General features: G+C 50.6%; 1 protein-coding gene across 4 annotated transcripts in view; it reads right to left on the bottom strand.

Moving 5' to 3' along the window:
- Positions 1–11719, bottom strand: part of PDZK1 (PDZ domain containing 1) — a 30116-nt gene extending 18397 nt beyond the window's left edge. Inside the window, exons 1-2 of one of the 4 annotated variants that reach the window (XM_072946688.1) lie at positions 11518–11719; positions 10989–11166 (exon numbers count right to left, since the gene is read on the bottom strand). The gene's annotated coding sequence lies outside the window, so the exon portion shown is untranslated. Of the gene's footprint in view, positions 1–9435; positions 9572–10988; positions 11167–11517 lie in introns of those variants that run through there. The other 3 variants (XM_072946689.1, XM_015246288.3, XM_072946691.1) reach the window with 3 other exon arrangements.
- Positions 11720–12743: the final 1024 nt, after the last annotated feature.

Genomic DNA, 12743 nt, shown 5'->3' with positions numbered 1-12743 from the left:
AAGAAGCCTCATTTTCCCTCAGTCTGAGTGTGTGGGGCTGGAGCCTGCAGGACTCTCCTGAGCAGGGCTAACTAGGGGAAAGAGTGAGACTCCATTTCAGCTGATCCTCGTCAGTGGGACTTGTCGTGAAGCGTGTCTGCCATGTCACCCAGCACGTCCACAAGTCCCCTGTCCCACAGTAATTGCTACATGTGGAAATGTCCAATTAAAAAAATGCCGTGGGCTCGGATGCTCATAAGCCTACCCCACGCAGGGGACAGGGCTGGGAGGGAAGGCATCCTGAAGCCACTGAGTTCATCAAAAACCCATCATCTCCCGAGGAACACTAGGGACCTGACAAGCGCACAAAGCACTTCCCAGTACAGAAGGGAACACCGTGTGCTCCAAATTATTTTCTTCTCTAAAACAGAGTTATTTGCCTAACTCCTATAAGCTTCCAGGTATTTTGTAAAAGAACCCTGAAATTGCTACCAATCAGATAAAGCACAAGCCAGGGGAAGAGCAAGTTCTTCTCAGGAAGGAAAAGAAATGACGAGTCCTCGAAGAGCGAAGCCAGCAAGAACTGGAGGCCCTCCGTTCAGTCCTTCCGTCCTGGGAGCTGTCGGGCCCGGGCCCCAAGGCACCAGCTTCTTTCACCTGAGAGAACAGGTCTACTTAGCTGACAGTGTAAATCTGAGCATCAGGTGCTGCCAGCAATAATGAATCATGTTACCACTTAAAAATTCACCATGTCAGGCATGCTACATTATCTCATTTAATTCACAATCACCTCACAATTTTAATTCTCAATCCTAGCTGGCCCTCAGAATCACCTGCAGAGACTTACAAAAAATAAAAATTTTAAAAAAGACACTTAGGCCCCACCTCAGATCTACTGACTTAGTTTCCAGGCTTGAAACCTGAACATAAGCATTTTTAGATTCCCCACTAGTTTGAGAAACTAGTGCTTAAAACCACCCTTGGCTGCTCGAGGGCCCCACCTCTCCCCTCAGTCTTGGGATGACGCCCTCACAGGTCAGAGAAGAATGTCAAGGTTGGGTGAACTATTAACAGCTACCCTGAGCTCACCTTTACTCAACCTGAGAACCAAGGTGGCAGCCTGGTTAGGAAAGGCTACTGGTCACCCCACGCAGTCCTCAGGATCCAGCTCTGCCCGCAGGCCTGCCTGGACAACAGCAAGGGAGTGGGCGGCAACCTGCATTCTGAGCCTCAGCCTCCCTCCCCACGCTCTAGTTCTGAACCAGGCCAACAGGATCGAGCAGATGCAGACAACATTTAACAGGCGCCATGGGTGTTAGGATTTGCAGACACACACTACTGTATACAAAACAGATAAACAACAAGGTCCTACTGTACAGCACAGGGAACTGTATTCAATACCTTGTAATGGCCTAGAATGAAAAAGAACATGAAAAGGAATATATACACGTATCACTGAATCACTATGCTGTTCAGAAATTAACACATTATAAACCGACTATAATTCAATAAAAATTTAAAAGATAAAAAATAAATTTTAGAAAACAGTTCCCTTGGGTTCTTTATCTTATGAATTAAGTCCAAGGGGCCCTCCCCACCCCCCAAACCTAACCACCTTAAGAACTGAGGCCTTTTCTCCTCCTCCATCACCCTATGAGTGGAAACCCAAGTTCCATTCACGTCTGGGGCCAAACAATGAGATTCCTCAGTTAGCACCCTGGAGTGGGTGAAGCTGGTTTAGGATCACGGACATAGGCCCCTCAACTTTCTACTGAACATCAAGAAGACATATTACCCCAAATCCAATTCCATTTGTCCACGCCACAAATACTTGCCTCACACTTACATGCAAAACACTGTTAAATGATTGATGGAATAAAATAAAACCACACGTCTATTCTCAAGGACTTCACAGCTAAATAGGGGTGCAGGCAAAGTTGTAATACAAAAATAGCTACCACCACGAGCAGAGTATAAATACCATAAGACCTACAACATGAGGCAAATTAAGGCAAGTTTCACAAATTAGGGAGGATTTGATTTGGACACTGACGGCAGATGGGTAAGATTTCACCAGGCACAGAGGTAGGAAGAGGACACTGTAGACACAGGGAGCAGTGGGGACGTCGGGCACAGACGTGGGAGTTCTTGGGTTTGGTCAAAGAAGAGCTGGCAACCCAGTGAGACTGAAGAACAGCCAAGGAAGGAGGGCCAACATGTCACTGGGAATGGGTGACAAGTTAGACTGCAAAGGCCTTGAACACCAGCCCAAGGGATCCAGCCTTAGTGCGGTGTCAGCAGGCACCGCTCGAGGCTGAGAATCAAAGGAATGACAGGATCAGAGCTGGGCCCCAGAAATGGCAGGAGGGATGGACTGGAGCGAAGACACACTGGAGGTAAGCCAGGTCAGAGGCTCCTCACAGGCAGTGAAGGACCTGTCCCAGCACGGCAGCCATGAGGGCAGAGGTGGAGGAACTACGTGACATACTGTGTTAACTCTTTGATCCTGCTCTCAGATTCCTCCACGCAGAGATGGCCTCAGACAGGACAGGTGCCCAAAATGGTTTCTTACACTGCCCGTGACTAGTGTCCGGGAGGTACAGCAGGTCCTAGTACTCTCCCTAGTTACAGCTCCCCTCACTCCCACGCAGTGTCCCTGTGGGTTCACAATCATGAGCAAGAGGCCTCTGTTGCACAGAGCGGGACACGCGCGATTCAGCCTTCTGAGGTCGCAGCTCAGTCAGAACACAGCCGTGCTTCCGGCTCCTCTCAGTTCTGAGTTGCAGGGATGCCCTAATTCCGTGGGCCTGGAGCTCAGGAGAGGGTGGACTAGAGGCTGCGTGGCTGTACGAGGTGACACACAGGAGTGAGAATATGAGAAGAGGGCCAAGGATAAAGCCCCGGGTGGTGAGGCCTGTATCTAGGCAACAAGACGACGAAGCAGAGAAGGAACAGTCAGAAGGCCAAGATTTTGAGTGTGGTCCAAACCAAAAGAAGAGTTTCAAGGTCGGCTAGTTAACACGAAATGATGCTGAGAGGTAAAGAGAATTAAAACAGAAAATGCCACCAAGTTCAGAAAACGGAAGTTCGAGACAGATAAAAGACTGGGGAGCAAATGATACTAGTAAGTAACAGAGGCAGTGAATACAGACGCATCCGAAACACAGCAGTGAGGGAGCCGGGGCAGCCGCTCGAAGGGGAAGCAGGGCGGGTGGATGGCTTTATTTTTAACATTTGTACAGCAAGGGATGACAGAGAACACAGGAGAGGGGCGTGGCCTTGGCGAGATGGAACAGTTCTCCTGAGGCAGGAGAGAGAAGTGGGAAAAATGAGATAAATAGGACAATGAGGTCAACTCACCTCATTCCAATCACTCCTGCAAAGGAACTGAGACAAATTGGGAACTTTGAGCATATGAACCAAAATATCCACTGGGCTCAGACTGATAAGCCTGTGAAGCTGGTGAGGAGAGGCCTGTGGGTCCGCTGCTCCCTCCCTCCCTCGCAGACAGCGGCTGGGAGGAAGTGAGACCCAGCGTGCCGGGTCTTCCGACTCCTCAAGAGAACCAAGAAATCTAGATTTGTGTGAAATGTCCCTATTTTTTAAAGCTGGCAGCTATTTCAAAGTTTTAAAAAACTTCAGGTAAACTAAACAGAACTGGACCCTGGGGCTGGCAGGTGGCAGGGCCGTCCAAAGCCACAGCGTTGCTTCCCTAAGACGAGTCAACAGGTCGAGTCAAAATTTCACGGAAACTAACACGACGTTGTAAATCGACTACACTGCAGCTAAAAAAAAGAAGAAAAATTCTAAGAAACAACTTAGGTTAAATATAACTTTTTTCACTAGACAGAGAACTAGACCTCATGAATTTATAACAGACCAACCAGCATGGGCTCCTGTGGCTTTTTCTCACCCTGGAGCACATCAGGAGTAGAAGGAGAAAGCGGTGTCTTTCATCCCAGGCTGGAGCACGATGCGTGTAAAACCGGAGGGCTGGGAGGCGAGAGTCCCTCTGGGTACACCTGCTGCCGGGGGTAGGTTCTTGCCTCTCGCAGGAAAGAATTCAAGAGCCAGGCGTAGCAAGGTGAGAGCAAGTTTACTTAGAGAGACACCTCCACAGGCAGAGCGCGGGCCGCTCAGAAGGTGAGCGCGCAGAGCGGGCGCACGGCTGTTAGGCTCTGTGGGCTCCGTAATTCCACATGCTGTGAGTAGGAGGGTTATTCCAAATACTTCGGGGAAGGGGCAGGGATTTCCAGGAATCAGGCCCCCACCCACTTTTTGACCTTTTAAGGTCAGCCTAGAACCGGTCGTGGCACCTGTGGGAGCGCCATGAGGCTCAAGGTCTCCTGGAAGTCGCATCTTCTGCATCTTGGCTCTAACCCGTTGGTCCTGTCCTCAACTGCTGTGTCATTCCTTCAGCGGCTGTGCCCTGGCCCCGTTCCTCCTGTCTCACAATGAGCACAGAGCTCATTAGAATGTTAGACTGTGGGGCCAGTGTGACTTGTGGGGAAGAGAAGCCAGAAGACTACAGTTGGAAAGATGAAGTGTTTCAGGGCTTGGCTCAGCAGGGTGAACAGTGAAGGGAGAGGGGACTGATGGAGCAGTTTCAAAAATAGAGGGGCTGGGGGGAGGGAAATAACTCAGTGGTAGAGCGCATGCTTAATATGCCCGAGGTCCTGGGTTCAATCCCCAGTGCCTCCATTAAAAAAAAAATCAATGGGTTGACACAGGAAAAGTCATCTTAAATGATGTTCAGAACAGAGTAGTTTCCTGTAACGAAAAGTCTAAAGCAGCCATACAGGTATGTGGCTGATGTGAAGGGAATATGTACTTTTAGTTCCGTCTTCCCTCAGCTTTCTAGTCTGGGTAAAGCACATTAGAAAGAACGGAGTTTTAAAGCCAAACCCAGTTTTTGATTCTGGTGTCACCACCTGGTAGCTGTGAGAACATGAGTGACTTCCTTAATTTTGAGCTGGAGATAAAAGTACACCGACAATAGGAAACGCCTGTGGACAAGGCACAGACTACCAGAGACAGAACATGCAAAATTTCTCAGCATAGCATCTGGAGCAGAAGAGCCCGCTCCGCACACACCGGGAGGCCTGCTGCGATGAGAAGCCGTGTCCTGTGAGACCATTTGAGCAGGGCTCCTGGTTCCCCTTGTGAAGCAGCCAGGAGACTGACTGATGGACGAGGGACAGGCAGGCGTCTTGATCATCAGGTCAGGGATTCTCCCCCTCCTCACTCTGGACCACCTCTGCAAAGTTTGTTTCAGTTGCTGAAAAGTCAGGACTTAAGATTCTGTTCCCCATGAAATCAAGCTCGAATAATGAACTCAGATTTCCCTGAATCCAGAAGTATCACGTAGTCTGAAAGCTAGGGAATTACAAAAGTAGAATCCAGTGCCACATATCCAGGAGGTAGAGCATTCCCGGGAGCTTCTATAGAACTAAGCTGGCCAGAGAGTCCCAACACACGGAGAGACCAGCTCTGACAGACGTGAGTACAAGGTACACCAGTCAAGAGACCTGAGGGACAGACGAGGGTGGAGAAGACGGAGTGAGGGAAGCACCACCTGAGACACATGTCTGCATGCATAGATCCCGGTCACCAGGGAGGAACCAGCGAACAGGTTCTCTCACCAGACAATGTCACTAGATTTCCAAAAGATCAGAGGAAGGATGTGGGATACAAAACATTCTGCTTGGTGGGGAAAATCAGAAGGGGTTGGTCACCAGTGACAGCCAGCTGCAGAGACTACCGTAAGGGAAGAGAGAGCCCCGGCACTGTCTTCTTTGCCTATCTCCCCAAATCTAGGATGCCGTGGGATCACGGTATAAATCCAGTAATCCACAACCGTTAGTCACGAGTACTCTGGACCCACCACCATCCTACCTAATAGTGAGGAATCAATGATGCAATGAGCATCGGACTACAAAGAAAACATAGCCTCTCCTCACAAGGCACTTATGCAACCAACACCCGAGCCATGAAAAACTAAAAGCAAAAACTTAGCAAGACAATGTTTAACAATATTTAACCCTAGGGACTGCCACAGGAGAAGGATATTTGATTGTACAACCTGGGATGTAACCACAGGGTAAATTGTTTCTGTTTCATCCAGGCACGAGGGGAAGAGCGCGCAGGAGCTGTCGGGTAACATTCAACCTGAATGTTACTCGCTTTGCACTGAACTCCATGCTGGTCTAGAAAACACCTTGAACTTCAGCGAGGAGGAAGCAACACTCCTCAGGAGCCTGGCCAGGCGCCTCGGCACATCCAGCCCTGCAAGGAACGCAGCTTCTCCAGCCGACACACACCTGCGCACTGAGTAACACAAAGACATCACTAGGCTTTTGTTGGAAGAATACAGTTGCTAGAGGCGGGATGTTGCTGGGCCAGCAGATGTCCTTCAAAGTCCCACAACCCCCACTGGGCTCTCAGATGTCTGACATTCTTTGCTGGGCGTGTTTCCCCTAACAAACTAATAGCCCCGGGGAATGCTCTCCTTATCAGAGCCATAAACCCCACCGCACCTCACCCTAAACCTTTCACCTCACCCACAACCAATCAGACTTGCCCACAAGCCGATCAGGCACCCTGCAACCCGACCTTACAAAACCCCCAGTAACAGGCCCTCAGGGCTCACGCAGGCCCCCCTCGTCTGTGTGGCCCACTGTGGGCTATGGCAGTGTTCCCTAATAAACTCCTTTCTACTCCCATACTTCATCTCTAGTAAATTCCTTTAGCAACCCACATGTCACTGGCTCACGGACCGGCTGCCCCCTCATGGCCCACAACAGATGTTAAGTCTGCAGCTATAGGCGGAGTTCCCCGCAGCCGTCAGCCCCGACTGCTGGCTTCCTGCCCGCGCCTCAGAGCGCTGTTTCTTCCAACATCATAAAAGAAACCCTCCTGTATCTCAGCTGCTATGGGCAGGTGTCTTGAACAAAGAGGAGATAAATGCAATTCACTTTCATTCTTCTTCAAAAATACACTACCTTCAAAAATGTAGAGCAGATCCTATATTTTTGCTGTAGATAATATTTAAGCCACGTGGATTTCTCCTTTGAAAAGCAAGAGGTTTGGAAATTCAAACGCACAAGTATATTTGTTTTAAATAATTAGTATCAAAAATAGAAAAAGTAAATAGGGCCCAAAAATATGTTTTTACTAACTGTATTTCCCCCCTGTGACGGTTACTGTTTGGCTTTAGCCAGCAGCCAATGCCAAGTGTGGGAAATTAATGACATGTGTTCCAGTGGAATAGAGAGATCACAGGCCCAGTGGGTAGTTCTTATTTCTCATTTATGATAGAGTGGCATCTGCTTACCTCGCAGATCGTGTGGACTGCTGGTACTAAATGCCGCTCCCCCTGACCACCCATCATGATGACACTTTGTCCCCTGTGGCAGGACTCTTGGTTGGAGTTCAAGGCCTTCCCCACTTTCCTTGCTTACCTAAGGGTTCTGCAGGCTGGGAGAGAGACGGAGTCGACATCGCGTGGAAACAGACATGCCCTCCGAGGAAGGTCACCCTTGTGCTGCTGACAGAGCCAAACCATCCCGCCAGGGATTGGGGTGGGGGGTGCGGGCGGAGCAACAGTGTCTCCTGAAACTGACGCCTCATTTTACAAGACCCTGTGAACTTGCATTTCTACTCCCTCACTTTTTCCCGTGTCCCAGAGTCCTCCAGCCCCCAGTCCTCCGCAGTCACTGCCTCAAGACAAACTTCCTGATCTTGCTCTCACCATGTGAGTCTCTAAAAATAACTTCAAGAAGTTATTCAAGAAACTGAAGTCCAGACTCCTTGCTCAGGCTTTGTGGCTCAACACAATCCCCTCATTCCCCTCTGGCTCCCAGCAGGCATGAAACCAGCCTATGTGTGGTCACCCCCACCCAGCCTGCCCTTCGCTCACACCACATGCTCGGCTGGAAACACCCTCCTTTGGTGACTTATGCATAGAAGGGCCTAAGCAAACACTTTTTCCAAGTGAATAAATCCAAGACCTACCCATGTTCAAGGCTCAGCTCAGATGTTAGGTTACACACCAACCCTTTCCCAGTCAGCGCTGTCTGAAGGAATCACTCCATCCTCTAAATGTCAAGGATCATTTATATAATCAATAACTCATGTCCAGTCCCTCCTGTGAGGCAGATACCGAGGCTCAACCCAGATTAGACATTGTTCTGCCCTCATAGAGCCCAGGGCACAGTGAAGAATGTTCCAGACACAACTACCCAATACAGGAGCTGGAATCTTGAAAAGAAAATCTTTGCTACAGTTATCATAGGTATGGAGCCTAGGTACCCTTTATGAGTTCTCATGGAATCCCAACGGCCCGTCTTCAAAGGAAGAAAAAGGCTCTAAAAATTTAAGGGGATGCTGAAAGTTTTGAAAGCCCAGAAGCAGGCATATGTTGACAGTAAGAAGCAGGTCAGGTTAGACCGAAGCACCTGGAACTCCGTTCTGCAGAGGAGCTGCAGGGTTTACAGAGCCTCGGGAGCTGGTAGCCCTCTCAGACCAGGGTGAACCTCCCAGAGATGCCACTGAGTAGACTAGGGGCTGTCTTTTTTGTTTTTAATCTTTTTGGGGGGCAGGGGAGGTAATTAGGTTTACTTATTTATTTATTTTTAGAGGAGGGACTGGGGATTGAACCCAGGACCTCGTGCATGCTAAGCACCCACTCTACCACTTGAGCTATACCCTCCCCCATAGGGGCTATCCTTTGTGTTTACCACGACTCCTTGCCACTGCCTGGGCCCCTTCCCTCCCTGGGCTCATGCCCATCAGCAAGCTGCCTGAAGGTCATCAGAACAGTAGCGCTGAGCGTGCACTAGGCTCTCTGGGCATCATCCCATGGAATCCTCGTAACATTGGGAATCAGGTTCTACGATGCCCATTCGACTGATGAGGAAATTGAGATTTAGCGAGTTAGTGCTCTGGGTTTCAGGCATTTCATTCTCAATCATTTAGCCGTGATACCCACCAGGCAGAGAGATGAAAGAGATCCGGGGAGGCCCTCACGAAGGGCCGAGAAAGAGAGCTGCTGAGATCTTTAGGAAAATACTCGAGCTCTAACTTGCTACTCTCATCAATTCCCATGCAACAAATGAGAAAATCATGTAATCAAGGTGTGACCAGAGATGCCCACTCCCCCTCCATCAGACTCAGGAGCTCAGGGGCCTGAGAGAGTATCAGAGTCCTTCAGCCTTCTCTCTGGCAAGAGCAGCTTATCCAAACATCCTGGTTCTATTCTTGCAGCCCCTTCCCTGCCACAGCAGCTTCCACTCATCAGAATATCTAAGCAACCCCTCTATGCCAGGAGCCCTTCTAAGAGCCGGGATCACAGGAGGTAACACAAAGGACAAGACCCCTGCTCTCTTGGAGCCTGTAACACCTGACAAAGATGACAAAAAGTAAACAAGATGATTGCTGATGATAAAGGCTACAAACCATGCGATATGGTGTTGAGGAGGGAGGAGGAGGCTGAGTTTCAAAGCCATTCCTGGGGAGCTCATTTCTAAATTCAGACCCAGATGAGAAGAAGGATCCAGACTTCAAAGCTCCAGGATCTATGATACCTGGTGGGCTGAAAAGGACATTAGCGATCATCTCATTCCAACTCCTTATTTATACGTGACTAAACAGAGGCTCAATGAGATTGAAAGACAAGGCAAGATCTCCCCGCTGACCAAAGGCTGTTCCTTCCCACTGTTCCCCAAAGTCTTTGGATCCACACATTTGCAATGTAAGCACATTTGTGTTTATGCTCAAACACATTTATAATTTCATTTTCAATTCAGCCTTGGGGGAAAGACGAGAGGCTTGATAGACAATGGAATTGAAGCTGCGTGTGAGGAAGTGACTTGTCTGATGGTCTGTCACTAACAACTCAGTCAAAACCCAGGTTGTTGTAATCCGCTGCATGGTCTTTCCCCGGGAGGGGAAGAGCAGTCGCACCAGGGGCCTATGAACATAGGGCATCATTACCAGCAACTTCATGGTTTATGGTGCAAAGAATAAACAAGAGTCAAAGATAAGAACAATTTACTCTGTCATAACACACAAACTCAAAGTCCCTGAGTTATTTGCTGCAGGAAAGAACATGTGACTCCAGATGACTAGACAACCGTGTCCTGAGACAAAGAGCCCCTATGACTTCTGGATATGGGACTGAGAGCTCATGGGTGCAACGCTGCAGGGACTGTAGCAGGAATGTATTCTTACAAAGCCAGCCCAGACCGGGAGTCTCCTTAAGCTGGGAAGCTGACCTCAGATGACAGTCACATTTAAGTCCCTTGACCCCCCTCTGTGTAGGATATAAGCTACTAGTGGCTCCCAAAACTACCTGCACCCAAGAATCACCTGGGCGGGGAAGGGGGGAAGATGTCAAAAGAAAAAAAAAAAAAAACCAAAGGATTTTTCAGGACCTCACAAGAGCCAAAGAACCTGACACTCCAAAGGGTAGAAACTGGGGATCTGGGTTTTAAAATTCAGCCAGCCTAAAATCCACTGTTTTTCCTCAATTCTTAGTGCCACAACGTGATGAAAAGAGGAGAGACCCCTGTCTTTATTATCCAGTGAGACAGTATCTCCTTTAAGGGCTGTTTCCATAAGAAAATCCCTAATTCCAAAGCCTGTGTATAGCGGGAAGTCCCTGCAAGTAGCCCCCCAGTGACCCGGGAGGTCTGTTGTCACACTCCCTGTGATTGCACATCAAACCCCCATGCAACCCTGAGAAAGCTTTTTCTGAGAATCAGTTTATCAGTTCTTTCCTGAAGCAGACCCTAACCCGCAAGGGTCGGGGCATCTCAAGCAGAGGGAAACTCAGAGGGCAGCAATCCCTCAGGCCCCGACCCCACCACCACCAAGGGGGCCTGGCTCCCTACCCACGAGCCTCTCTTCTAACCTGGACAGCCGCTACTGCTTAGAAAAGGAAAAAGAAAAACGAAGGTGGTTCGGGCCCAGGTGGCCAGTGCCCTCAGGGGGACACAGTCAGTTCCTACCTGGATCCCGGAGGAAGACGAGCTGCGGGGTTCACTGGGGAATTATCTCTGCTGTTGAGTCTAGTCTTGGAACTCGCTGGACTTTGAACAAAGGTTGATTTAAAAGCTGATGTATTTAACAGGGACTGTGGTCTGAGTTCAAGTGACCTCTGTCCTGCTTCCTGCTAGCTGAGCGGACCTGAAAAACCCTCAGTGAACCCGACACTCTGGCCCACCTGCCTAACGATGCAGGGGGCCGCCCATGGCCGGCCCCTCCCGGAGAAGAGGAGGGAGAGAAGCAGGGAGGACAGGCGCCTCCCTCCGCAGATGCCTGGGTCACACCCAGCCGACGCCCACTGCCTGAGGGTCCTCCGGGCCCCCAGGCCAAAGGCCTGGCGGAGGACCATCACCTGAGCATCTTCCCGCCCTGAGGTCTTCCTGCGGAGCGGTAACCCGGTAACCCGTGCTGCCCAGCCAGGAAGCCCCATGCAATGGAGCAAAGTCCCCCAAGGCCCACCCTTCCCCTCCCGCTGCGAGCTGGAGCTCTTACCTGCGGGCTCCCCGGACGCTGAGCCGCTGACGCCCCTGCCCTTCCTCCTCTCCCACCCGAGGGGGCTCTGTGTCTGTCCTCCCACCTCTGGACAGTTGCCTTCCCTCCCCAAGCTCGCAGCCTCTCGGGCCAGCCCAGCCGCGTGGGTGGCAGGCGCGTCCCCGCGCTGCCGGGCCGCCAGCCCCGGGGCAGGAGCAGCGCCCACGCAGGCGGAGAGCGCTGGGCTCCGCGCTGACCTGGCTGCCGGGCCCACACGGCGAATCGGGGCACGAGGCTGCTCCGGCAGCCGCCTCGCCCTCCTCCACCCACGCTCGGAGGGCTTCCTGTCCTCCCCGGGAAGGCTCTGCCCAAGTCCGAGGGCAGACGGTGGAAAATGACAAACATCTGAGCCGCTGACCCCAAGCCGGGCGTCTCCGCCTCGAGCCCAGGCCCCCGGGCCTCCGGCGGAGCTTCCGCGCGGGAAGGGTGGGTGGGAGGATCGGGACTGAGGATCGGAACGCCGCGGTTCACATTCTGACTTCGCCACGTCCCAAGTGCTGGGTCTAGAGTAACTGATTTTTAACTCTGCTTCTCACTCACCTTCACATCTGTAAATAGTTGTTATGTTGTTTTTCGAAAGCGTTTTATGTTGAAACAAAATCTCTCTCGCTTCTGCCCCTAAGCAGAAGCCCCCTGTGAGCTACGCTGTCCCCCGTTTCTAATGCACAGCAGCTCCTCAAATGTCCGAGCGCCGTGTCCCCCGCAGACCTTCCTTCCTCGGCGAGTCAGTGGAGGCCCCTCATTCCTTGAGGTGGCCGGCCTATGCCAGGACTTCAAGACTTCTCACCCTGGGTCCCAGCCAATTTGCCAATGTCCCTCTTAAAATCAGAGGCCTAAAAGGGAAACTTTTAAGGTGAAGGATTTGTTCTGTATCTTGAGTTTGGGGTGGGTGTGCAGTTGTCTGTGACTACCAGAGTTCACCAAACCCTACACCTAAAACACATGAGTTATATTGCACTTAAGTAATTCCTTCAGTTTTTAATTAAGGAGCCTAAGTCAGTAAAATTTATTCTTGAAATCTGTAAAATAAAAAAGTTGGATGACCAGAAAAAAAAAAAAGAAGTCAGACAGACTTCGCAGGGAAGCTTACACTTAGTCCCCAGTTAAGGCTCTCAGACTCGCCCTGCACCCCATCCCAGATGGAATAAATAGCCACAAGATTTCAAACCCGCAGCAGAGGAGGCCTC

The sequence above is a fragment of the Vicugna pacos genome, chromosome 21 (assembly GCF_048564905.1).
Source record: "Vicugna pacos chromosome 21, VicPac4, whole genome shotgun sequence".
NCBI lineage: Eukaryota > Metazoa > Chordata > Mammalia > Artiodactyla > Camelidae > Vicugna > Vicugna pacos.
This window is presented reverse-complemented; position numbering and strand designations above follow the sequence as displayed.